This window comes from Planococcus citri, chromosome 3 (assembly GCF_950023065.1).
Source record: "Planococcus citri chromosome 3, ihPlaCitr1.1, whole genome shotgun sequence".
NCBI lineage: Eukaryota > Metazoa > Arthropoda > Insecta > Hemiptera > Pseudococcidae > Planococcus > Planococcus citri.
The window spans coordinates 35,701,670-35,727,705 of NC_088679.1; the positions used below are offsets into that span (position 1 = coordinate 35,701,670).

At 33.0% G+C, this 26,036-nt stretch overlaps 1 protein-coding gene across 2 annotated transcripts in view; it reads left to right on the forward strand.

Annotated features, from left to right (window-relative positions):
* The first annotated feature begins 2,657 nt into the window (after positions 1-2,657).
* unc-13-4A overlaps positions 2,658-26,036 on the forward strand; it is a 209,389-nt gene continuing 186,010 nt past the window's right edge. The window contains exons 1-2 of one of the 2 annotated variants that reach the window (XM_065354843.1): positions 2,658-2,812; positions 12,429-12,545. The gene's annotated coding sequence lies outside the window, so the exon portion shown is untranslated. The remainder of the gene's footprint in view (positions 2,813-12,428; positions 12,546-26,036) is intronic. The other variant, XM_065354842.1, reaches the window with a different exon arrangement.

Sequence of the window (26,036 nt, forward strand, 5' to 3'; positions counted from 1 at the left end):
GCCAAAAAGGGAAACTTGCCCAGTTGAATTGACTTTATTCCCTCCCCCCCACCTTTCCAAGTGACTTCCAATTTTTTGAAACCGGTATTATTGTACCTACTTATTGATGGGATGCTTTTTCTAAATTTATTATTCTAAATATGGCTCAGTTTATGTTAGGTACTTTAAAAGTGATGTACAATAGTTAAATTTAAGCTGAACAACTCATTTAAACCCAACTATCGCAAGTACCAACCTGTTTTGTCTAATAGAGATTCACGTACAAAAAAGCATTTCAAAATTTTTTTTTTATTTTAATTTTTTTGGGGGGAGAGGGAGATAGAGCTCTCTGAAATCTAGGAAAACAGACAAAAAATCATTTACCTTGAACCTTAAATTAAAAAATTCGTACAGGTAAGGTGAACAGTGGAAGATACTTCTGACCTTATTATGAAGGTCTATTTATTAGAAGCCTGTACTCCAATCATATTACGTATTTGGTGCATGGAGGTTGTGGCCCGCAGATTGGATTGGCATGGATATTGGATACATATCTATTTCCTTCATTTGTGGACATTTTATCGCTGTGTCAACTTACTATTTTGAATCTCCGAGAATAATTCTGATCCCAGGTTCAGGTACATTTTGAGATAGGACAGTTGTGTACTTCACGATTTGTAAATTGTAAAAATTTTTTCAATTCGATTTTTTTTATTTTATTTTATTTTATTTTTATGTTGAAGTACATTAATACGGCGATCGGACTTGGGACATGAGAGATGAGGAACGGGTTGAAAAAAGTGGTTTAGGTATTGTACTTAAATAAACAATTAAACATCCTGTATTTCTTAAATATAAGTATTTCTGGGCCACCCCTTTCCTTCTCTATAGTCTCTTCTAGGACCAAAGCTATTTTCAGAAGTTCATAAAAACCAACGTAAAAACAAAATGTTTGAGAGTTGATGAAATATTTCGACTAGGGTATTTCAATTTCTTTCTTCTTCTCAATTCACTGTCAGTCCTTCCCTGTCCATACTGTTGTGGTCTTCTGTAAGTTCCTTCTTTTTTTTTTTTTACCAACCACATTATTTTTTTGGTAGGTTGTGTCTTGTATCTTTCTTTATTTGTTTCTTCAATTTTTAAAACTTTTTTTTCAAATTTTTAATTGGTTCTTTTTTCTTTATAATTTTAGAAAATTTTCTTTCGCTTTTGTTTTTAGTACTCAAAAAAATATTTGAATTGGACGAATTTCTCACTAGTAACGTTGAAATCATTTTTGGCGGGAAGAACTTTCGCGCAATGGCTATTCATCTCCAACCGTAAGCTGTGTCAGAATTCCAAACAAGTTTCATTTTTGAAAATTTATCTAAATTTTTTTTGGATTTTGGGGTCTAATCAGAACTCAAGGCAATGATTTTTTTAAAAATATATAAATGTATAAAACTTCTAAATTAATTCAAAGAATTTTTTTCTTCGAAAATTCTCTTATCTCCCATTTTCTCCTCCTCAACTGTTTCAAGAACCTCAATTATTGTCAAATATGTTGAGAGATGTACACATAACCTCCTTTCCTCGTGAAAGCTTCTATGAGGTCAAAATTCCTAGCCAATAGTTTATTTTGTAGAAAGTTTTTAAAATTTCCAACTTGAAAATATATCCAATTTTGGTATTTTTAACAAAAATAATGCTGAATTCAGCTAAAAATTTTTAAAAACAACAATTTGCCAATTTTTAACCGTTTAGGAAAACTCTGAAAAAGATCTCGGATTTTTATGGAAATCATCTAGGTCGACACAGAATCTCAAATACTATTTTTCAGATCTGGGATATTTCTCCAAAAACAGGTTAGGTATAGGCTACAGTGAAAAACACTGCGATAGGACTGAAAAACCCCGAATAGGTATATTTTTCTTATTTTTATTTTATTTCGGTTTTTTTTTTTTTTTTTTTGAACAAGGATATTGTCCACCGAAAAATTCGATATTGAGTAATTAGGTACCTACACATTACCTATTGAAATAGACTACAAATTACGTATCTTCCTATACCAATATCCCAGTACCCATGTGCTTTTTACCTACCTTTTTACTGTAATCCCAAATTATTTTTAAAAAATTTCCATCGAGTAAATTATGTATGCCTTTGCAGGTAGAAGCCCCTGGGTATTTATTCAACATTACCTGCCATAAGTTTTTATAGAATACGAGTTTAGGTTGGTAAGGTACCCACTTCAATTAAATCATCCATACCCTCTTATAAAAAAAAAAAAAAAAATACGCAAAAAGTACGGGTTAAATCAACGTTATAATATTCAAACCTATTATTAATGTCACAAACCGAACACAATGCTCAGTCAATTTATTCGTCAATTCACTTTCACTCAAATTGGTGCTTACGAAATTCTTTTCGAATATTCCAACAAAAAGAACTAGGTAGGTACCATTCTTCTGTTTATATAAACTGCGAAGTTTGACAAACTGCGGCTCTGAAAAGGCTACGAAAAAAAAAAAAAAAAATCGCGCTAAAAAGCGAAATTTTCTCGAAGAATAGCTTATCCTGTGTTATAAACACGTGCTCAGGTACGATAGATTTTCAAAAACTTCATATACAACGTTATGCAATGATAGTACGCGTGCTCATGATACAAAGAGTATGCGTGAGAATGTACAGCACTGTATCTTTGTTGAATTCTGGCGTTCCGCTGTGGTCGACATTATTCACTTATTCGTGGCGCAATTCGTGGGTTAGTTTCGTTTTTTGCGAGCCTTTTCAGCTGTAACGGGAATTCAGATTCACCTGTTGAAAGGCTTCAATTTCATTATACAATTCATAGGTAAGCGTTTACTTTATTCTAATCGAGAGCTAAATTACATCGCGGAGTTGCTTCGCTTTTCACATCTTGGCTTTTATTTTTATTTCATCGGCAAGATTAATTTTTGATGGTTGAGACGATTCGCGTTGTTGTGACGAGATCTCTATACAATTACAAATTTTCTTTTCACTTATAATTTCGCTTTTTAGAAAATTAGTTTTTAATTTTCTGCCAGAGAAGTGTTGATTTGGCAAAAATTGCACATCCTATATTTCGAAAGCTACATACTTACTTATTTAAGCTAAAAAATCAGCAGTTTATTTTTGGTAACGAAAAAGAATTTGTATCTACCTAAGAAATATAAGTATGACTCCTACTCCTGATTATTTTGGTCACTTGATTTTCATTCCACGAAAATTTTACAAATTAAAAAAAAAACATAATTTATATGTACTAGCCTATACCATGGTTTATTTAACAATTTTTTTTTCGTCAAAGTCTACTCGTCAAGGTTTTATTTTCTCTGGTAAACATTTTCTTCGACTTTACTTTTTAGTGCAAAAATTATTGCAAAAGGAATATCATCAAAAGGAAAGCAATTTCACAAATCTACACTTGAACTGCTATCGCAGCACCAAAGTTTTTCACGTTTTGCTTTTTAAAACAATTTTCGGATGTTATACCTATATTTTTAATGGAAGACGGATGATAAAAAAAAATTATAATATTTCATAACGAAGGCACGAGCAAAATTTCTTCTTATCTGTAACGTTGACTTTACTTTTCAAGGGTTGGAAAATTTTTATCGTTTGTTTTTTTTATACCTAACTAACTTTTCAAATGTTAATTAAAATATTTTGCTGGCATAGTTTAGATAGTTTATGGAAAATTCTATAAAGCAGTATTCGAATTTTTTTCGCAAATCAGGAATTTTTTCTTTATTATGTTAGTACCTACCTTTATTGTTTTAATTTAAAGCAACCTTATAAGCAGCGATTGCTTCATAAAGAAATTTTATTTGAAAACTTTGGCGCCACGTTTTTCTGAAATATCGGAAAGAACATTCAACTTTTCGGTATTGTACCTAAAAAGCATGTAAAATTAAAATTACAAACGATTATTCTCAACAAAAAATATCGATTAAAAATATGAGTACTATGTACTTGGTAAGTGCTTACTCGTACGACTCTATTTTCAGTTTTGAGTAAGTACTCGATTTTCACGTTTTTAAGTAGGTACCTATCCATAATTATTGTACTTGGAGATCGTGATGATGATGACGTAGCGAAGAGATTATACTGAAAAATTGAACTTCAAAGTAGAAAAAATTGGAGGAAAATATTAATCGCGTCCCATTTCTCCAGCCTGCCGATCGACTTGAAAAAAATAAAATAATAAAAACTAATTAAAATGATAACTTCCTAATAGTTAACATAGACCACTCCCCCTCCCTATATTTCTCATTATGAGATAAAATTATGAGCATTTTGTTGTGGAAGATACAAATGATTCTCTGAATTCTGAAAAATGATAGATGTCCATTACTCGCCTATTAGTTGATGCCAGATAATGCATTTATGCGAGGTTCCTTAATGCGAAAAAGTTCAAGCGTTTCCTTGGTGAAAAAAAAAACCAATTCGTTTATTTCTTTTCATTTTTAGCTCAATCTTTCATTTTTTTTAAATGCCTATAGTACGTAGTAATTTATTTAAAAAACGTTTCGCATTTTTTATTATGAACTAGGTATTAATTAAAGTTGAAATTTCTTCATTTTGCTTAAAATATCTTGAAACTTGGTCTCTTGAAAAAAATGAAACGCTCTAATACGAGGAGAAAATTTTATGCATAACGTTTTTTAATCCTTTCATTTTTTCTTGTAGCATCCTAAGATCAAGTATTTTGAAGTTTTATTTTCGTAATTTCAAATTTTTCATCTCAAATAATCAATTTTTAATGAAAACTTATGGTTTCGCGAAAAAAAATTGATTCAATTGTGGAAAAAATGGATTGTATCTATACCTACTTTTATTAGGAAAACAACATTAATAGAAAGGAAATCGCAATGAAACTTCAGATGGGAATAAGCCAGTGATAGGCAGTAAGCAAAGTCAATGTGGGCAATTTTACTCACCTCCTCTTTTTCAACAGAAATATCAACTTCATAACTTTCAAACTTTCAAAACACTTAGCAAACAATAATCACTAGTCGTACAAAATATCATTATTAGACTGTAAAATCGAAGATTTCAGTTCAAAAGGAATCAGAAAAATTGGAAAACTGGTAACCAATTAAGGTAAAATTCCCAAATGTGACCAACATTTTTTGAATCCAACCTGAGGCAAGCCACAGATGAAAATTAAGTATTCGCTACAAAATCACATCAATCGAAAGTAGAGAGAATTTCACAACTTGAATTTATGAAAAGCCAAATGGTGCCATCCTATAAATGTTCCTTAAAGTGGCCACTTGAAAAATGAAGAATAAAATTTCAACAAATTGATTTGGAAAGCGGAATTTTGGTATATTTCCTATGTTTGACCCACCGAATCGGTTGAAAATGGTTTCAAACCGTTTTGAGCAGTTTTCGAGCATCCGGCAGATATTTCAAAATTTCAATTCCCACAAAATCTTATCAAATAAAGTTGGAAAACAGAAATTCATTTTAAACCCTAATCTTAACATAGGTACTGAATCAACTGAAATTGGTTTCAAGCCATTCTGAAACCGCCAGTCAAGACTATGATGTAAATTCTAGCTTTCCAACTTCATTAGGTAAAATTTCATAAAAATTTCAACTTTTAAAAATCTGCTGAACGCTCCAGAACTGCTCAAAACGGTTCGAAACCGTTTTCAATCGATTAGGGAGAAGAGGGGGGGGAGGTCAAAAATAGGTAGACTATAATTCGATTAAGAAAAAATTGTAATTCAATTTCTTCCTGAAACTGAGAGACTAGCTTTCACGCCATTAATTCAATTTTGCCAAGTGGGTGGCTCATTGTTCCACAATGCCGGCTTTCCGTATTATTTTCGAATTGGTAGTTGTTTGTTAGGATTAGCTGATGGCGGAAAGCTTAAAAATTTGAAATTTTATCACGAGGTTGTTTGAATAGGTAATTATTGTGAAACACGAGTCGTGAAATTTATTCGAATTTCAAATTAGTATTCGTAAATAGGTAATTGCATTAGTTTCAATTTACCTATATGTTCGTTCAAATTGTACGTTTTGTTTCGCAATGTTGTACAAATTTCGTTGAATTGGAATTTTCAATTTCAACTAAACTCGCTAAGCAACAAGTTGAAGATGTAGGTATAGCAAGCCACACAGAAAGCGAGCAATTTCAACGTGTAATACCTATTACAGTGTGAATTTTGTCATTCAAATTCGCAATATTTGTTCGTAGTTCTCGAGTATTTATCCTTTATCGTGCCAGTGTATGTTTGATTGTTGCTACTAAATGATTCATCATTTGAAAGACATTAATGTCGTTGGGTTACAAAGACGCGTTCATAATTGATATCAGTGTATACTTACTACATTACCTAGTTAGTATGTGTGTGTTGTGTTCATTCGTGTTGTATGTCTTTCATCGCAGCCTCGATGAATTCGTTTGATAAGGATTTGATGTCGTCGCCACCTCGTCAGTCGTCATATGTACAATGGTGAGTAGATAGAGATAAGTAACTGGATATCTAATAAGTTCACTACGTGGATGAAGTTGTGTTATACGGGGTGCATGATTTAGGATTAGGTTACAGATTTACAGAAGAGCAAAATTCAAAAAAAAAATTCACTCGTTTTTGGCTTTTTTTCTCAATTTTTTGAAATTGGCCAATGGCAATAATGAATGAAAATTTGGCATCACATTGCGTTTCAAAATATTTCCCCAGTTTCAGACTGAGAAAACACGGCGATTTTTTCAATGGCTCCTCTTTGAGGGCTCATACCCCCCTTCAGACGCACCTCCGGAGCTAATTGAGCTTTCTAGCTATCATAGTTTCTATAATAAGTAATTTCTATCACCCAGTAATTCGGGGTTTTACCATACTCCGGCACAGTGCAGACTCGAAGTGATGTCCTGACTCCGCTTTTGAAGGGCTCGATGATCACATGCCTTACCGTCGTCCAAGTCCATGATTAGTTTTTTCTGGAGATGAGAGTCTGTTTTTATAACCCAACATTTTCCAAGGTGCACCGGCACAATTTTAACTTTGATCAGCTGTTACTCTTCTACAAATGAACCAAAATTTTCATGTTGTTTTTTCTAAATTCCTATGTGTTCTCCATGTTAATGTCTTGTCAAGGTGAATTCCCAAATATTTTGTAGAGTTCTTTTGTGGTAACATGTTCGGATTTGGATTCATTAATTTTGATACGCCATGCCATTTACTTAGCCATCTTTTTAAAAGGTTAATGGCATTGTTTCACATGATGCTGTCCAAAATTATGATGCTTATTTGTTGGTGGTACCTAAGTGATAGGGTGACTTAGATTAATCAGATTAAGGTTTAGATATATTCTACTCGATTATGTCGAATAATTCGTGATTGTTAAATCACTCATTATTACGATGCAGGCCCGGAGCCAGCATAAGGGAAGCCAGGGTGGCCCTGGCTGGACAAATTCGCAAATTTCTCCTCTTTCAAACAAATTTTGAAATCATTATTACATTTTTTGCAATTTTACATTCAAAGTAATTGCATATTCAAGGTGTCGTAACAGGTCCTACTGGTCTTACTAAAGTCCTACTTTTTCTCAAAAGTCCTTTTAGTCCTACTATTTTTCAACAATTTTATCCAAGTCCTACTTTTTTCAAATTTTCAATTTTTCCCCTTTTTCCAGAATTTTGAACAAATTTTGTAGAAAAGGGCTCATTTGTCGACTTTTTTAGATTTTGAATTACACATTCTTGAGAGCTTTTGCCCTCGCTTCGTTCGTGCTATTTCCATCTTCTTTTCTCGCCTAGAAAACTTGAGTATTGTTCAAATTCAAGAAATGTTCAAAGTTTGAATTAGAAAAACAAACTCCTCTCTCCATGAAGAAACTTTTCATTTTTACTTCTCAAAACATGATTGAATTTTTGAAATCTTTTGGCCTCGCTTCATTCAGGATTGTTTGCTTTTCTTTTTCATGCTTGAATTTTTAAAAAAAAATAATCATTCGAATATTAAAAATTTTTGAAACAAAAATAATAATTTTCTTCATATTGTAGGTACATACAATCATACAAGAAAACATCATTTTCATACCCTTGATAATACTAATTTTTCGAGATTTGCCCTCGCTTCGCTCGGGTCCGTTTGCTTTTCTTTTTTTAATTTTAAATTTTCCAAAAAATCATCATTTAAATTTTAAAATTTTGAAGCAAAATAATAAACTTTTTATAAGTAACTCATCACACACAAAAAAACGTTGCTTTATACCTCTCCAAATACTGACTTTCGAGAGCTTTTGCCCTCACTTTGCTTGGGGCCCATTTGCTTTTCTTTTTCTTTTTTGAATTTTTCTATAAAAAAATCATCATTTGAATAGACCTACCATCGTTTTCATGCCCCTGGAAATACTGATTTCCAAGAGCTAGGACTGCTTGAATTATTAACCATACAAAATTTGCGCCCCCCTCTCAACTCATAAATTTTGGTAAATAATTTTCATGCCTTGGTTACAATTTTATCTGCCCTGACTGAAAAAAATCCTGGCTACAGGCCTGTTACAATGTCATCATCATCATCATCAACGTCATAGTCGCAAGCGACTGGTGTGCCCTCAACAACAACCGCCACTCCTCTCTGTCTTGAGCTAGCGTGACCGCATTCGCAACTGAACCAGCTATTTTCTGGACTGTATCAGTCCACCTTGTTGGAGATCTTCCTCTCCCTCGTGTTCCGGGGACCTTATTGCCAAAGAGAATTCCCTTTTCAATGTTTTCCGGTCCTCTTCTGGCTATGTGTCCAAAATAACTCATTATCCTGGTCTCATATATTTTATTCAGCCTGGTTGGTTCTTGCAGTTGTTCCAAAATTGATGCATTTGTTTGGTGCGCAGTGTGTGGTATCCTCAACATCCTGCACCATACCCACATTTCAAAAGCATCGATTCTTCTTCGATCATCTTGCTTCAATGTCCAGATCTCCGCTCCATACAAGAAAACTGGGAAAACTAGCATCCTGATTAAGTGATTAGTCTCTTCCTTGTTTTTATGGAGATTTTCCGGTTGGTGGTGACTTTTCTCAACCGAGACATCGCTGCTTTCCCAAGAGCTATTCTTCTTCTAATTTCCTTGGCTGATCCTCCATCAGCATACATCAGTGAACCCAAGTAAATAAATGAGTTCACTTTTTCAAATTCATTCAAAGCTTCAGATTCTGATAGGTGTCCAGCTCTATCAACTACCATGACCTTTACAATGTAATTGTGATTAATTACACATTGGGCGAACACAGCCCTAGTAAATATGTTTGTGTTTCAACGCTTACCTAACACTGTACTCTTTGACAGTCTCTCCCTGGCGACCCCCAATACAGTAAAAATCGCTTATTATTATAACGGTTAATGTTATATGTAAATCACTTTATGTTAATAAAATCATCCGGTCCCAATTTTTTATATCTCATTACATTGAAATTTCATTGGTTATTGTAATTAGAGCATCGGATAATGTTATAATTTTCAAGTGATTTTTAAGCGTTTTTCGCATTTTTATGTAATTTTAAAATGTTTTTAACACGTCTTCACCCAGTTGTTGCCTAATTTTTTTTGAAATTTCAGACTTTTTTGTGATTGACATCATTTTTTGATACTTTCTTCATAACTTTTTGAAGTTTCAACCTATTTTCAACACTTTTTCTCGCAATTTTTGCGAAATTTTAGTTCAATGACTACATATTTAGTAAAAAATTGACCATACAAAAATGTTTGGAATATAATCACTTTTTTGTTCAATGAGTTTGTGTTATATAAGTCGCTTAATGTTACCTATTAAAATGGGGTGGGACAAACGTTATAACATTAAGCTGTTCTTACTGTAAGTACTATAGACGCAACAACAGTTATTGTTTCAAAGATATATTCTTTGTTTGGGTACACCTTCAATTGTCTGGATTAATTGAAGATGATCCAAGATACCATGATTTGAATCGGCATAACATCAAATCACGTTAGAAAACTCATATTAACCACGTAATGGCAAACATCATAAAATAGGGGACAAGGGGGATTCCCTTGCCTGCCTTTGTATGTATGTAGTATACACCATTGACATTAGCTGTAGCGAGCTTGAGTTACTAAAACTAAGTGATTTGTCTTGGTTCACGATCATCTTACGTTAACCTTCATCCCCCACTATAGAGAGTAATTACATTATGAACCACTTGAAGCACACATTCAAATTTCATTTAAATCATTTTTGAACATTTTCACAAATTTTTGAAAAAATTACTCTTGTCAATTTTTGAAAAATTGATGGCCCCTGAGCTATCGTAAGATATTAGTCAGTCCGATTTTTTTTTTTGCATTTTATTATGCTCCCAAAGAGGCAGGTTTTCCGAGGTATTGGAACTCGAAAAACAGAATTTCGTCATTTTTGGCCTACCCTACTGAATAATGCATTGAAATGAAAACCAATGTTATGTTGCGGTTGAAAATTTCAAATAATAAATATACCTGTTCAGTGCTCATGTATACGAAGAAAGCTTTGAAAAATTAGTACCAATTTCAGACTTTTGGAAAGTTTTATGATTATGAAGCATCGCATACGTTTCATGAGTATAGGTACCTGTATCATGATGGTGAAACCTAAGCATTATTAATGTTGCTTACATACATACTTTAACACAAATACGACTGTAATGAAAATAACATTTTATCTGTAGACTGAATTAAACTAAGCCTAATTTTACATGCCTATTTCTTGCAAAGCGCCATCATCCCATGAGACTCGTTTATAATATTCGTCTCCAGTTTCGCAACTATTCCAGTACCTATACTTATAGGTAACTTATGTTATAGGCAGTCTGTTATAAGAGGGAAATTCTCGTTTGATATTCTTCCAATTTCTGGTTTTCTTGCTCAAAAACTAAAATATCTTCCTATACCTACCTAACTAGCTACATAAAATACGATCAATATAAAGTACCAAGTACCTACCTATCTAAATACCTAAAAATCTGCTCTTCTCATAAGAATCAATTCTACCCGCAGTAGATAAAATTAGCCTTGATAGTCGCAAATATTGAAATTATAATTACAAAATACTTGCTCGGTAGTCAGAAATGAAACCTTGGTGAATATTTAATTTGAAAATTCAAACCCAAATCTTCCCATATGACGTTTCATTTGGACGAATAAATTCACCGAAAATTTCCAAATTATAGTAGGTACGAATATTCCCCTAATACCTCTACGTTAATTGTTGCTGAAAAAGTAGGGCTACCCTATGAAAATGTAGGAGATAACATACTTACGAGAGGCATTTCCAATGGAAACATTTCCAATAAATAAACTCCGCGTTTAATTTCGCTCTCCTTTATTGTTGCAAGAATTGCAGATTTAATTTTATAAATAAAATTTTTCTTCGCGCCCGTTCTTATTAAACAAATGAAAAATAGCTTAATATTTTTTTTCGGCTTTTAATGAAAATTCCACCTGGTGTTTTGTTAAAACGTTGTCCGTTATCATTATCTTGCGTATCACGTTGGCATTATTTTTAATGAAACCTGATTCCTTCGTCTTGTCTTCGGGACGAGTTCGAAATTCTCTGCTTTTTTCTCTCAGCTTTTACTTTCACGTTTCACTATTTTGTCGGTTGGCCATTGAATGGTGAAAAAATTAGAATTTTTCCAAACTTTGGTTATTTGATTTCGCGGTAATTATTTTTCGTAGCGCGATAATTTTAAATTTTTATGCAAACAGAATTTAAAAAGAAATTCCATTTTAATTTGAATAATTTTTGTAAAATTAATCTCTTATTTAACGAGAATACTCGTCGAGTCTTCCAAGAAGTTTTCCCCTCTTTTTTTGGCACAAGAGAAAAACTTATCGGGTTGTATTCGCATAATTACCAACAAATTTATTTTTCATTCGTCATCGTCGCATTTTGAATTTTGCATAACTGTCGCGAGTTGATCGCCTTCCACGAGAAATATGCGCGTAGATAACTTTTCGTTTTCGAAAACGCGTGCAACAGTTTGTGAATGAAATTTTACATTTTTCAATACGTATTGAAAATATCGTAATTATCGCCCCAATTCGAAGACTTTTTATAAGCGAGGTATTTGAAAATTTTGATTTTATACACGAAACGACATTCGCAGGCACGAGTTGAAATTTGCGATTTACACCTTATTATTATGTACCTACTTAATCGAAAATATAATTTCGGTTTCATTAATTATTTATAGAATTTTTAACAACGATATGAAACTTTTATATACTTTATCAAAGTGAGCTCCGCTTTTATAAATTAACATTTTATTTGTCGTATGGTTGGCCTGCTATCTTACCAGTTCATTTTGACTGTTGTATTTGACCTTCTTTCCAAATTTCATGAGGCTGTGTAAAGATGAAAAAAATTATCTATTTTTCAGAGCTTTGTATTTAAGTAGGTACAATTTGGAATTATCTATTTTTTTTTGCTACAGATTGTTTGAATTCACGGTGCTCTTCGGACAAAATATTGTAAAAATTCAATCGCTATACTGATTCTTGAATAAATGAAAATCCTGCTCAGATTTCGTCGAGGATATTCGATTTTCCAGGTACAACTTACCTATTCCTACATATTTTTCATTGAAATCAGTAAATTAATCTTACCAACTTATTTTTTGTTTCATGAAAAAAATCATATCTTTTAAAATTTTATGTCGATTGTCGACTTTTTCGAGTTGTTTCTTGCTTAATAATATTTATTTTCGACGGTTTATGCGGAAGAAAAATTATTTGAGTGGTTTTAGTGTATCTTTTTTAGAAAGTTTCGTAGTCTGCTTATCAAAGCGTACATGTTCTATGTTTTTTATAATTCTAACTAAATTAATTGTATCATTTTTCCGTATTTTCAAGTATTTCGAAAGCTAAGCCGTTTTATTTTCGATGAGAAATTTTCCTCCAAGTGATATAACTCCATGGTTTTTGCATATACCTACTTAATATTGCTACCTATTTTTTTCTCCTCTGAGTGAAGAAAATTGTTGGAAGGTTACGTCAAACGGTAAGCTTTACTAATGAGATCTGATTTTTTTTCTTCTAATGCAGCTCTGATTTAATATTAAGTATGTATGTCTTATGAATTTTATGAATTATTTATGGCTATGGCTTGAGTAATTCCTTTATCATCATCATTATTACTTTGTCATGTTGTGGCATGTTTGCAATGTTAAAATATTGAAATTCCAGAAGAATGATTACTATTAACCTAAATAGGTAGTGATGTAAATTATAGGACAAAAAACATTAGCTTTGGAAGTGCCTTTAGAGGAGAGATATGCGAGCCCTCAAAGAAGGGAGATTTTTGAAAAAATCGTAGTTTTTTTGCTCTAGCTCTCGCCTAAGCTGTTTTGGAAACAATGGCCAAGTCGGAAAAGAAAGTATTTGAGATTCTGCATCAACCTAGAGCATTGCGGTCAAAATCCAAGTCCACTTTTAGGGTTCTATACTGTGCGGTTAAAATGTGAAAATCGCTTATTTTTGGATAAATTGGTGTGTTTTTTTTTCTGCAAATTTTCGAATACAGTGGTGCCAATTTTTTCAGGCTATTATTGCAAAGCTTAGAAACTCGAAAAAAATTGATGGAATAATATTTTATTTTGTACTATTTTTCTCTAATTTTTGCAAGTGCCAGTGCAATTTTAAATGCTTGCCTATGAGTAAAGGTGTTTCAAGACATCAAAATGGGTGGAATGATATCGTACCTAATTTTCGAGTACCTAGTTCCGGAATTTTGACTAATTTATTTTATTGAAAATATTTATACGTATGTTTGTTTTCTAAAAATGACAATTAAGTACTCACTTTTAATATACCTTCCAACTCTTCCGAACAGAATTTCACCATTTTCGGTCATTCATGGCGCCTCCAGCGTGTTTTTCAATTGCTCCAGAAAGTGTGAAAATTAATTTGGGCAGCTGAAAAAGCAAGTTGTGGCTTATTCTTGACGTGTTCAAAGGGTTTATTCGCATTTGGTCTGATTTCCGGATGCTCGCTTATTGTGGGAGGGGGAAGGATCAAACAATAACTTTTTTTCGTAGAGAAATCCTGGAAATTGGCGCGAATGGCTGTATTTTATCTTAAGCCACACCCCTCCCCTTAAACCCGAAAATATTTTAAAATTTTTCCAGAAGGCGTGAAAATGATGAAATTTGATTAGGACAAGTTCATATCAGTTTCAGGACTAATTGCTGTCACTTTTACTAAAATAAACATTACCTACCAATTTTTCAAAAAAAAATCACAAATTGTCAAAAATGGTTGACTTTGAACAAAAATTTGTCAAAAATCAAAAAATCCATTTGGGTGACAGAAATTTTGGTTATGAGGGTTTCATACCATACTACACACCTTGAAAGGTTCCCATGATGGTAAACTGGAAGGGCGTTCGGGGTTTCCCAAAACGACGTAGGTAATTCAAATTTTTTCAATGAAAATGGTAGATATAAAAAATTGGAGGTATAATTTTAAGGCCACGTGATTCCTTTTCTTCCACTAGAAAAGTTGATATTTTTTTCAGCCAGGCAGGCCATTTCCTCTGAAATTTTGATTTGGCACCCTCAAATTTTTTTTCAGATTTTGATGCGAATGCTTGATTAATTTCTAGTAACTCCTGAAAATGTAAAAATGGACTTCCCGCTTTCGATTTCTGCCGACCCAGCTTTGGTTTCATTTTTTCTTCCAATAAAGGACTTCAAAAAATATCTTTCATTAACTACAAAATGTCAATTCGTGGGCATCGTGGATTTGCGGAGTGATTTAGTGGACTTGGAATATTAAAAAACCGATTGCATAGTAAAATTAACATCAATCGATGTCTCGTCAGTTTCCTATTTTGAGAAAATTTATGATTTTCTTAAAGAATGGAAAGGGATGGTTATTTCTTTACAAGACCATTAAAAACGACTCGTTAAAAAAATGCATCGCGTGACTTGCAAATTGGTTTGCTGGCTATAGAAATTGAAGGCACAAGTTGTTTAGTACCTATTGATTCTTCAAGGATGAATAATGTTGTACATACTTCTCGAATATTGTAGATGAACTGAACTGAATGATTATTTCATGTTGCAAAATTTTGAAAAGAGCACAAAAATGATCCCATTCAATTTTAAAGGTGATTTCAAAATTTTGAGATTATTGGCTGATGATTATTGAATACCTACGTTCTAAGATCTTCTACACTTTCGGTTTCAGTTTAAGCTAAAAAGTGAACGACAAAATTGAATGTGCAGGAGTAATTCGAAAATTGCAATTAATTTTCGCTCTCTCAATTTTGTAAACTTAAACTAAAATTGAAAACCACTTCTTTTTTAAATTCTGATACTGAACCAATTGAATTTTACCCTTGTGCTTGAAATATGTACTTTTGAAGATTAATTCATTATTCAACCTTTTAAGAAAATCAACGCTAAAATACTGTACAATTTTCTGCCTTCAGTTTCTGGGAGTCATGCAAACCAATTCATCATTGTGTTGCTTAAGTTGCTTCACTATCAAGTGAATTATTTGATTACTGAAATGGAATACTCAATGGACACTTACTTCCTTATCTTAAAAATCTCCATTGTGGAAGAACTTTCAAAATTTATGAATATTCAACTATTAAAACCATCTTTTGTAGAAGGCAAAAATTTCATGAAATTTTTATTCAGGATTTGCCATCTGCTTTGTCTCTATAAATGCTTTGCATTTAGAAGAGTTTACCATATAATTTGATCCAGAGCAACGTGAAAGGAGACGAAGGTATTCATAATTCAAATTCGCTGAATGTTTGATATACGTATCAAGTACACAAGCATCGTCGAATTCGAATTGATACGTAGGCTACATAGTAACGAGTATTTGGGCAGTTGAATGAATATTTTCTGAAGGGACAATTTTCTCATTCAAACCGTTGATTTTTTTTTCTAGTTGTTGCACTCGTACGTTCTGCTTTCACATTGTTGGTAGGTAGGTAGGTAGGTAGGTAGGTATACACATTGCATCGAGTAAATTGACATTTTATTACATGATACGACGAGGCTCAAAAATTGAACGTTATCGTGTCGGGACGTTTCTTTAGCAAATTCCATTCTTGGGTATTACAGCAGCGATTTTTTTTTCTTTGTAGGTACAACAAAATGGCACACATGGCGAATATATTTCTGCTTAGAAGCGCGTTTCTTATACCCTGATGAAATCACGTTGATTATAAATTAATGGACAATAAATTAGTATAAAATCTAACCCGAAGGTGTGTTGTAATATTAACGGAATATTCCAGTACCTTGGCGAAATACTCAACGACGGAGTTAAAGGCAAACCCCCCGAGTCTCGAACATACCCTTAACTAACAAATAAACGATTACCCGCAGCTAAGTTAGAAAGGAAGCGAATTTTGCGGCGAAAAAAGTACGTCGACGACGATTTATTGTATCCACAGAGTTACAACATATATCGACTCGAAAAAAGTCTAATTTAAGATAGAAAGAAAGAGAATTTGCTGTCGTTGCGACGATTTGCTCGTTCAAAGTATAACATCGTATAATATAGATACGCGCCAAAAGGATTGTTTTAACATTAAAGAAAGGTAGGTATTTATTTAAAATTATCGATGATTGAGCTCGTTGTGTATTTTCAAAGTAAAGTATTCCCAAATGTGCGTGTAGGTTTCTCTGTCTCTTTTATACTTTCTACAGTGCCACAATGCATAGACGTGGTGTAATTTTCTTTTATTTTTCTTTATTAGCTCCTGTTTGTTCGTTGCCGCAGTATACTACGTATTTTTTTTCTCGCGAAATGGTCGAGTTTTTTTTTTTTTGTATTCTTTTCTTTTCCTATGGCTTGTAAACTCTCGGAAATACATGATCATACAGTGGTTATTTGCGCGGTTAATTTGAACAAAGTGTTACGATCTATGGTAGTGGGGTTTTTCTTTCAGACGAATTTTCAGCTGGATTAGATGGCTATTGTAATATTTTCTTATTCAATGGGATATACTTTCACGCTGCTTCTAAAATATAATTTCATTACATTAATGTTTCAATTCCCAAGTTTTGAATCCAACGTAGAAATAAGTACCTAACTTAATACGAGTGAATTTAAAGCTGATTTATAATCAATTATAAACTTGGAAAAAAAATTGTGCACGTCGAAGATTTCTATGTACGAGTATTTTATTTTCGCTGATTTTGCAATAACTTATGATTAATTTCACTAGACCTGAATTTCACAGCCCATAGGATCAGCACGAAAGGTGACCAGGGGTCCCCAAAAAGACGACATTTTTTGAAAAACCGACTCCTAACATTTTTTTGAGAAATAGAAAAAAATGTTAAAGTGAAAAAAATGTTGCTTCCCTTCATTTCTATTTGAAAAAAAAGTAATTTTCATAATTAAAAATTCATATTTTATTATCTAGTTGACCAGAAATTTTGAAATTGTTTCAATAGGCCTACACGTTGGAGAAGTAAGGGAAAATTCATGGGAATTTTTTAAAAATGCCGATTTACGTTGAATTTTACTAAAAGCCCAAAGGAAAAATTCCAACTGCTGTAATTGGGGCCTAAAAATGCTATATATAACTAGATACCAACACATCTGTTTTTACAACGTGTTTCTCTCAAGTTATACACCACTTTCAGTACATATTTTCTTCAAATTTTGCCATTTTTTTCTTCCCTTCCAACTTCACCTCTCACACCTTGCAGATCACTATTTTGCGTTTGATTTTTCATAAACAGTATAGAACTTCGCTTTTTTCACAACCGACAAAAAATTGTTCGGAAAAGGGTGAACTTGATAGGTATATTTTCTGATCATGCTGTAGTGCAGACTTTTCCATTCAAAATTGAAAATGGTCACCATATTTACTTACCTATGCAGTTTTTCTATAAGATTTTCAACAGTCTTCTGTAACACCACATCTCAGTCAGAGGGACAAATTCGAATCGATAGAGAATTTCAAAATACGCTACCAACGAAAATTTCAGATGTTTACATCAAAATTTTTTAAATCCATATTTGGTCCATTTTTTACTTATTTGAAAAATTAAAATTACACCAAATTGACATAAAATGCTTCAATTTGTTTTTTTTCGACTTTATGAGTCGGTTGAAATGATGGTTTGAACCGTTTTGAAACCTCCAGCATATTTTATGATTCTTCAATTTTTGAAAAAACCACTTTAAATAGGGTGAAAATTAAATACAGCATCTATATACTCTATTTACCATCTTTGTGACTATTTCGATCTCTTGAGCTGGCTCTCCTAGAATATTATGGTAACCACCTACAACGGTCGAGAGGGTATCTGATAAGTGGTGAAGTTTATTTTTGAACTTTTCAAAGTGATTTCTGGAGAAAATTGAAAAATCATCAAGATTCTAGAATGGCCCAAAACTAGCTACCCAATTGTTGAAAAAAAGGTATCGAATCGAAGAAATTACATATTTTTCATATTGGTATTAGTTCATTTTACTCAAAAAATTTATGTTTCGTTAAAAAGTGTAAAAATCGACCTCGAAACAACTGTTTAAAATTTTATAAATTTTCACAAATTTGCCAAAAATCTGAAAATGGAACCTTATCACGTGAAATTTTGGTTATAGGAGTTTTATGATTTATGTTTTTTTGATCTAGCTTAATTTCCTTTAAAGTATGGATTGCCAGTTCAAAAGGTTTTCTTTGTCAGGAAATTTGTTTTTTCATTGAAATGATTACCTATTTACCTACCTTTGTATACGAGTATAAAACTCCATTGGAAAAAATGAGAAAAAAAGTAAAAAATTCTGATTTCTAACCGGAAGACCGGATCCGGCCAATGGTGGTATGAGTCGATCAGGTATCTAAAAGACTACCTTTGGCCCAAATTTGAGCTCCGGAAGTTGATACGCGGGAGATATGGATATTTGTAGTTTTTTCCCATTTTGTGAGTTGAACAGCTTTTCTGTGTACACAAAACTTCAAAAATTCGCCAAAAAATCGAAAAATCAACTTGAGCAGCTGAAAATTGGGGGATGGGTGTTTTTTGAGGTCCTCTTTCCAACAGTCCAAGTTTCATTCAAATCGGAGATTCTCATGTGGGGGGCTTCCCTTGTAAGACCATCACTGCACCCTTTTATATTGGCCAATTTCGTAGTCAAGAACCAAACTGGAATATTATTTGAAGAAAAAAAGTCAACTTAGGTATTTAGATCCAGAATTACTGAAAATAAATGGGGGGGGAGGGATGAATGGTACCATAGCTAAATGGAACTGTTTCATTGGAACTTACTAATTATTATTAATGGCGTAAGTTATTTACATTGTACTTACATACCTACTTGATAAAGAAAATGGAAAATTATTTTTTTAAATAATTGAATGAAAGAAATTCAGCTCTTGATTGATAGGTATCGGCTTTCAACTTTTTCCCCGATTGAATAGAACTTTTCCGCAATCACAGGTACTAGATGTTATTAGGTACCTAGCAGATACATCGTTTTTGAGAAACGAATTCCTACTACCTAAGCATCTACTTCACGAATCGTCGAGTTTGCAATTTTTTTCCTCAAACGTTGCAGTTATTAATTCGTATCGAAATTACAGCAATTCACCGGCGACGCCGGTGGTGGAAATCAAACATCTACAAAAACGTGTGCATGTGCCGGAAATTTCGTAAAAATTGTTGAAGTGACATCATTTTCTTCGAACTGATCAAACAATAAAAGCTCTCTGGGTAACGTGTGGTTTCAGCCAAAAAGCTACAGCTACACGTTTGGGTTAGTAAGTAAAAATAAAAAAAAAGCCAGGTAAATGTCATTATAAAAATAATACGTGATTCTCATATGATATGATTTGTAAGGCGGTATACATTCGATATATACGACTTAGTTGGAAAGTGGAACGCGCTCTGCGAGAGAACAAGACATTTCAAATATATAAACGATGGGAAAAGTCGCCGGAAAATTAAATTCTAGTTTCTTTGAGCGAAACTGCTCAGCTAAAAATTATATTTTCTCTGATTCTCGAGTCTTATTACGAAACGCTTACAGATGTCAGTCTAACGAGGCCGAAATTCTATTTCGAACGAATCAATTTTATCACGGAAAGAAAGAATTTTTGTGTTGTGCTTTTCTACGATCTAGATGGTTGTTTTTTCGAGTGATACGGTATTTATACGTATACACGTATATAGGTATACAGTGGGTAGTGGACATTGAACAGAAAATATTTAATTAGAGTCGATCGTCATTATCATTGTTAGTCGTTTTTTAATATTGGAAAGAAACATAATTATAAATACAAATAAAATATATCTAGGTATTAATTAGACTCTCCTTCAGTTAGGGAAAATTCTATTTTTTTGTAGTACATATGTTTAAGTAGACGTAGATCTTGTTCCATATACCTACCTGTGTTGCTACACGTTACCTATTTGGTAGATACATAGGCAGATACCTGCTATCTGCATTGACATAGCACTTGACAAAAAAATATCGACGAGTCTAGCTTTGATAAATATTTGTACGATTGGCCTTTTCGCCCTTTCTTTAATTTGTTCGGGTAAACGAAAAGCAAGATTTTGAAAGGCTCGCTCGTGACTGAAATAAGGAAATAATATAAATGGAAATGAAAATAAAGCCAGCTATTTGTTATTGGAAATTTCGCCCGAAAGCCTATGTATAGGTAAGGTATGTACATTCTCGTATTGATATTTTGATTTTTTTCCTCGTTCTTTTGCTTTGGTGAAGTTGAAATCTCTCGATTTCCATATTGTGATGAATCTCGCGGCATGTCTGTGATGTAATCCGTGTATCGATGGTTTGTGTATACAGTGAAGTATATATTCATACATGGGTTTCATTTGCCTATATTGTGAGGGGGGTAGGGAGAACGAGATAGAGATACTTCCCAATGTTCAATAAAACAATGGAGGTCCTGTACTGTTAAGTGGTATTGATTTTCTGTACTCTTTGTTGTTGGTTTGAGGCGCAGGCATCGGTATAAAGTTCATCAAAACGAGCAAAAGCCGTAAAAGCAACATTTTAAATAGCGTCAGCGAGGTATTTAATCTGGCACCGAAACAATGGCTTTGAATATGTTTTTATACTTGAAGAGGCCAACACTTTATTGTCCTCGATGTTATTAGGACTTGAAGGGATGAGACGCAATACGTGTGATGTAACGTATCCCATTCGACGTGGCTGCAAATACACCGACCATGTTCATTATTTTTATTGCTGCAGATGACCGTCTAATAAGCTAACTTTTCCTGTCAATTTTCATTGATTTTCCTTGGAAGTTGACGTGTTTTTATGTGAGTTGGAAGAGATACTTTTTGTAATTTATGAGTCAACTGGTACGATCGTTGGACTAAGTATTCATAATTTTTGGATTGCAAAAGTCAACAAGTAAGTAGCCGCATTCGTATATAAATGTTTCAATGTGCGGTTACGCGCTGGTTGGTCTATGTACTTGGATTGTATGCGTAGGTATACCTGCTTTAAGCTTACTACATAAAGTATCTCTTCGGAAGGACGTCTTGAGGTTACAAGATGGACGTGAAATAAACTTTTACATAGTTATCAAAATAATTCAACTGAAAGAGTACGGTTTTACTTAAAAGAAAATTCTACGTATTCGACGATTTTACTAACAGCAACTTGCCAAGGTCTTCCTGTGTATATACTTACTTACTGAAAGTTGTATTACTAAAACCCCTCTGTGGCTTTGTGTCGGAAAACTAGTCTTTTGTCTCTGACTCTAAGTATACCTACAATCATCTAGATCGACTCGCAGCACTTCAGAATCTACATATTAACGATGTGTAAGAAGTGTAGATTGTATAGATGCTTAATTTCTCAATATTCAGCTCCCTCACCATTTAATGATCGAGAGTGGATTGTGGATTTTTCTCATTCCTGCATACCTAAAGAATGAAAATAATATTATAAAAGCATCACCTCCCGAAGTCGATTTGATGGATTTTATTTTGAGCCCAAAATGGTCAATGGGTAAAAAATCAAAATTTCACGAAATTGACCTACCTAATAGAAAGCTGAAATTTGGCATAACCCTATTTTCGACTCGCCAAACCAATTGGAAATGGTTGAAATTTTCACAAAATTTTCCCAAATAAAGTTGGAAAGCTAAAATTCACTTTAAGCGGTTCTGGAGTCGTCCAGTGATATTTTGAAAATTACCAGCCTTTTTAAGTCAAAAAATAGAGTAATTGCGAATTTCTCAAACTTTCATTTATACTTATAAGTCCTAAAATAGTTGCACAAAAATTTGATTATGAACTGGCACACGCACACTTCGATATTGGGAAAATGGTTTGTGATTTTTCAAGTGGATCACTGGACTAGAGCCAACCACAAGCATACGTAATGAAGTCACATTTGGCAGATTTCAGGGCGGCTTTTGAAGAACTGGTTTTTCTAAAATAATTCTGGTGGCTCCATAATGGCTTGAAACTATCTCTAATCGAATCGGCATGTTGAAATTAGAGCATAGAATGAATTATTTTAGCTACTTATCCAAATTTACTTGGTGAAATTTTGTTGAAATGTCGACATTCAAAAATCCGCTGAAGACTCCAAAACTACTCGAAATGGTTCAAAACCGTTTCTAATCGATTTGGCTAGTGAAAAATAAGACATGGATCAAAATTTTACTTTCTAGGTCCATTTGGTCAAATATCGATTTTTCCCATTTTTGGCCCAAAAATTTTAAAAACTCTTCAAAAATCAAAAAATGCACCAAGCACTTGAAGTTTTGAATGAAGATATATTTCTACGCGATTATTCTTTCAATTTAGCTGTGTCCGGTTCAAAAATTTATCATCCAGTAAAACTGACGTTTCCGTTAAAAATTTCCAACTTTGGCTGTTTTCAACCGATTTTTTTCAAAATTGTAGTTACCTAATACCTACTTATGCTTAGACACTAAGCTATAGCGTGAGTCGAAAGCGTCTTTCACTTTTTTACAAAAATTGGAGAGAAGATTCGATAAAAAGTTGTAGAACGTCTTCAAATAGCTGCGAGAAAAATTTAAAGCATCCTTGACTTGAGCGGTTTCAAAGTTTGAAATTTACGTTGAACGTCAACAAAATTTTTTTTGATAATTGCTCATAACAATTATGTCTACTTTAAAGTGAGAACATCGTTTTTGAAATTTTTTCACTTTTTTGGGTTACCTATTTTACATAACTTTTGAATAGATCGAACATTGTATTATTTTTGTAAGTCATGCAAGACCCCTGGAAAGAGAAAAAATATCAAAAACGGCTTTCTTACTTCTAAGATGGATCATAATAAACTGCTATCAGTAAAAAAATCAATTTTTCGTTATTTTCAATGTTAAATTTTAAAATTGGAAACCCCAGTAGAAAATGGTTCAAGTCATAAAACTTTTCCTGCAGTCTTTTGAAAATCATCCGAAATTAAATCTGCAATTTCATATTCCCTTGATTTTTCTTTAAATAATGTCATAATTTTTACTGACTCTTTATCTGCTCTTTCATCAATAAAAAATTATAGGTCAAAGTATTCACATTCTATATCACTTGAGATCATTGAACTCCTTCAACTCTTCCAAAATAGCACACCCGTACTATGTTGGATACCTTCACACTCCCAGATTCAAGGAAATGAGCTAGCAGACAAAATAGCTAAACAGGCACACCTCCACCTCCCCCTTGCCAACATACCAATCCCTCTATCTGATTTGAAACTCCATTCCAAAACACTAATGCATGAAGCATTTCAATCTTCATGGTCTCAGGTCCCAAGTTCAAATAAACTCAAAAGTAGATATAAAAAACACCACATCTTTATGGAAAACTTCTGAGCAACCTCAACGTAAATCTGAGGTTCTTCTCACCCGACTCAGGACTGGCCACTCCCTTCTCACTCACCAATTCATATTCCTTAAACAGCCCCCACCATTATGCCCAGAATGCAACAACATCCCCCTAAACATTGCTTATTTACTGATAGACTGCCCTTCCTACCAGAATGAACGCTCTAGACACTTAAGTTCTAACGAACTCCAGGTCCTCCTTTCTGACAACCCTTCTCACACAGACAAAGTTATTAAATTTCTTTCTTTTTTTTGGGTGTTTATAATTACAAGATTATTACACCCGTAAGGGGGGGGGGTTAGATTTGGGTTGTGAGGTTGATGTTTTTTATTAGGGAGATGAATTTTTGAATTTCTGAGGGTTCGTCAGGGATAGTAGGTGGGTTTTCTTTTATCTGTAGTGTAAGTCTGTTTAATCTCAACAAAATTAGATAGAAAAATTAAAAATTGTATGACGTATGCACATATAAGTACTTAACTTTATTTCCTGTATAGCTTAATTTTAAGCTTTTCACTCGTAAATACGAGCCTCTAGCCGATAAGTTGCTGTATATGGCTCATTAAATGAAATAAATAAAATAAAATAAAAAGAATCACGAATTACTGCTCAAAAAAAGAGATTTGAATCATTTTTGATTAATCATGTAGGTATTTTATTACTCGTAGTAGAAAATTTTGTGAATTTATAATCTTCATGATAGTTAATGCCCATTTTTGCCTTCTTCTGAAATATTTTTGGTTGATTGCATGATCCAAATTTAAATTACCAAAAAAAATGATGAAATGTTAGTAAGGTAACAAAATTTTACAAAAATTGCATCACGTTGAAAAAACTTGTTAAAAGGCAATAAAAACAATTAAGTAAATAAATACGAATAAAAACTACCTAATGAAATATTTAGGTATCTTAGATTTTGAGAAAAAGCTCGTGAAAATTTGTGTAAATTTTTAGAAATTGTCAATCAAATTGACCAAATGTGAAATATCATCATATAATCATAGGAACTGTAAAACGAGAATGAAAATGACTAACTACGAATCATGAATCACGAATCACAGCTAAAAAAAATGATTCGTATCATGGCCCTGGTTCAGAGGTGCAATCACATGCAAAAAAAACGCATACCTACATGTAGCTGATGTCTATCTTACGTAGATGTAAGGCTACAACAAATATTTTTCAGAATTTTTTATCTGGGTGCAAGAACTTCAAAAATGCACAAAATTGATATTTTTTTACGATTCCCTCCACCCATCTACAGTCGTAAAATTTCGTTTACTATGTAGTTTTTTTTCACAATTTATCATGAAATTCATCCAACTACACACCATCAATCTGAATTTGAACCAAAATTGTCGTCAATTTTTTCCATGTTCAATAGCTTTTACTTGGTACTAGTCGTGTAAATCTGCTCTGCCACCCACAGCCGCAATTTGTGGAAAAAATTATGTTACCAAACTGCTGCAAGGTTGGACTCCAATACATCATTGCTCCTACGTAAAATGGACAGGAAAAACATTTTGCTGCTTCTAATTGTTTTTTTCCTTCATTCGATGGCAAAACTTAGAAACCATCGCTCTTCACGTCTTATTCCGGTTACGACTTAATTAAATACTCGAACTAATGTTCATCCGTGTAATATAATGTATAGCGAGGTAATCTCACGCACGTTCAAAATAATAAATGTCCAAACCTTAGGTTCTTTCGATATGTTTGCCATAATTTTCCAATTTAATCGAGTTTCACTACCCTTTTTCAGATCCAGGTCCATGCTTATCCTTTTACATACAAACCAATTTTTCAAACTAATTAACAGAAATCACATAGAGGTAGATAGATATTATTAAATCTCTACGAAAAACATTTCAGTTTATTTTGTTTTTACTCGAATACTAAATCGACAAAAAAAAAATGTATTTGTTGACCAGTTGACTCGTATTTTTTCTCTGCTGCGAGTTTATTTTCCTCTCCTTTTTTTACCAAAATTGACAGATTACTTAAGAAAAAATATGAGACAAACACGAAGAAAGGAAAACCAATTCCTACGAGCGAATTTTTTTATTTGATTCGACAGAAAAATATCGGCCAAGTTGAGAAATGATAAGCAATGATGGTTATAAATGAATATCGATATGGCGTACGTTTTATTATGAAAGAAAGTACATACAAAATATTCACTAAAAAAATACCACCATCGTGACCTTGGTCATTTTACTAAAC